This window comes from Dromaius novaehollandiae, chromosome 6, assembly GCF_036370855.1.
Source record: "Dromaius novaehollandiae isolate bDroNov1 chromosome 6, bDroNov1.hap1, whole genome shotgun sequence".
Taxonomy (NCBI): domain Eukaryota; kingdom Metazoa; phylum Chordata; class Aves; order Casuariiformes; family Dromaiidae; genus Dromaius; species Dromaius novaehollandiae.
The window spans coordinates 30,694,250-30,697,126 of NC_088103.1; positions in this window are offsets into that span (position 1 = coordinate 30,694,250).

Sequence of the window (2,877 nt, forward strand, 5' to 3'; positions counted from 1 at the left end):
ACTGTTATTTACATCAGCATGGTACTTGCACAGAGCCACAGACACAGGTTATGAGACCCAGATAAGACTTTACTAGAACTCTTCCTCCAGCATGTGCTCTCTTTTCTCCCTTCACACCCAGCAGTCTTTCAGTAGCTTTTTTCGCATACACCATTTGAACATTTCTACCCTCACACTGAGAACTCTTTCTCCTGACATGTTAATTTTCCTTCTCATTTTTTCTCTTTTCACGTATTTTTTGGTTTTTTATATATATTTTTTCTTTCACCTTAGGAGAAAGAGGGATACCGTGGCCTGCAGCAAGGTTGCTTCCTCACATGGTTCAATTTCTGTCACCTGTTTTTTCTCATTGATCCCATAAGAAAGGGATCTGCAGGTTTGTTTTTTGCTGCCCACTGGAAACAGTAAAATGTTGTCCACTGACAACTGAACTGAATAAAAGCCTGTCTGGAGAGGAAGGACATATTAGTGGTTGATAACAACATGGAATTATTCCTCAACAAATGTGCCAGGGAACATCCTCAAATGGCAGCTGCTTTCCTCTGGCTATGACCTAACTAGTGCAGAGGTAGGTCAACTGGCTTAAGTGCCTGGGAGCAGTTCCAGATGCATTTAATTTAGTAACATAAATGGAGCTTGATAAAGCTTATTTGGCTCTGGGCTTGAGATGGCTCTTTGCAATTATTCCTCACTGCAATACTGCAAAAAAAAAACCCCTAGAGCAGTATGGAAACCCTCAAACTGCCCTGCAATAACAGAGCCAGAACTGTGGTAATGATACCACTGATCTAGAAATAATGAGTCTAGCTAGACCCATCCTAATTCCACGTGGAGATGCTACGTTCTGATTGCACTGAGCTTTCCAGTGCATCAGTTTTTCAGTTACCCAGAGCATCCTAGCACCCCTGATTGAGATAACAGAGGCTTGATCGTAGGGTCATTTCAATTCTAAAAACATAATTCAGACCTAAAATCAAAAATATAAAAGCCCAGAACCATTATTCAGATCTAAAATTTCACAAATTTTTGCTCTTTGTTTTATGAGTACTGTTTACGTAGTATAAAAACAAAACAAAGATATTTGTAATGTCGGTCCTTAATTCTTAGCTCTCTGTGGGAGAATACCAGCAAGTTTTTATTTTTTTTAAGAACATAACAATATAGTAGCCTGAGTTGCAGATCTTCCTTGCCCCCAAATAAAGAAGCGTACATAAATGATTCTTAGTGTGCCCCTCATTATTTAAAAAAGAGCAAGCAAGGGAAGAAATGCTACTCTTTCTTAATACTTAGTGCTCAGTTCCAAAACTGGTTTATAATTAGAGAGTTTTATTCCTGAGACCACGTGAATGAGGCTGCAGCATTCTCACAATCACAGATTTAATGGGAAATAAAATTGACGAGCTACTATGAAGGAGGGAACTATTTACTTTGTACAATGAACAAAGCCAAAGTTGTTCTCTGAGTTACAAAGGCAACGAGACATTTGCACTTTCAATCTATATTCACAGAATCCTTTGATTCCTGGAACTTTTTCCATGTGATACAAATTAACAGGAGTTGCTAGATGTTCCACGCTTTCGAAACTCAGGTGCTTATTTATTAGCCACAGAACCAGGAATTCAGAAATCTAGCTTTCATGCTGCTAATTAAAAGCCAAAAAAGGTCTGTGTGTTCTGGCTATGAACTCTTATTATTGCAATTGCTAGTGCATACTTATACTCTCTTGCTTTTTGCTTTCCAGCTATGCTGCTTTTCAAGCAGCTTCTTAACTGTGTCATGCCTTGTGTATCTAGTCTTGAAACATTCATTTTAATTGTTAATTTTAACGCTAAAGTCTAGTTTTATCCTTATTCACTATGATGCCCCTTTTAAAACATATTAATTTATTTTAAAAGTAAAAATTAATTATTAAAATTGTAGAATTTAATTTTTCATTTACCTGGGTATTGTATTAATACTGTTTTCTGTCCTATGAACTAAGACTTCTTTCCACAAAGTGGGAGGCAGCTGCTGGCAAGAGTTTTGTCATTGTTTCTTGCACTTCTTTCTGGAATTCCAGTGAAGTGGCAGTCCAGAGGAGACTGTTCCAAAGCATGAATCTAAAAGGAACTTACCTGAAGATGTTATTTTTCTACTGTGATTAAATTACTCTGCTGTGAGGTAACCAGAAGCTAGCAGAAAACATAACAGGAGACAGATCTGACTGACGAATAGGGAGGTGTATGCACTTACCCTGCAGGCAATCTTGGCTAGCTGAGATGGATAAGCTGATAATATGAGCTACCTCATTCCGATGGGTTGCTGAGAAAATTGTGAAATTCATCTGTACAGGGCTATTCTGAAACATATATAATCTATGAGATCAGGAAGAAACAGAATCAGGATGGGATCTTCAAGTTACAGAAAAGCAGGTTTGACATTTAAAGTATTTGAAAACCAGTTATTTCCAAGTTTTTAGCAATCCAGGGGAAAAAAATCTGCTATGAAAAACAGTGAACCTAGGCCTCTTCAGTAGGTGGTACAGAAAAACTGGAATTAAACTGCAGTGTTGCAGAGGTCCCACAGACTTTGAGAAAAATTAAAAGAGAAAACAAGATATATACAAGCCATTTAACTATGGTGGAACAAGTTCATCTTACCCATCAGTTGTGCGTCCAATCCACTGAACAACCGAAACTTCACCTCACGTTAAGTTCTATTATTAAAAGTAAGCGTCTGTTTTAAGGATATCTCTCAAGTAGTAAAGGTTTCACAACAAAGACACTCATTTCTGCTGGCATTAATTCAAACTGCTATTATCAAGTTAAAGGATGAAGCTGACATAACTGTTTCATTCATTTCACAGTAGTTTTTCTATAATCTCAATGCTAGTCCACC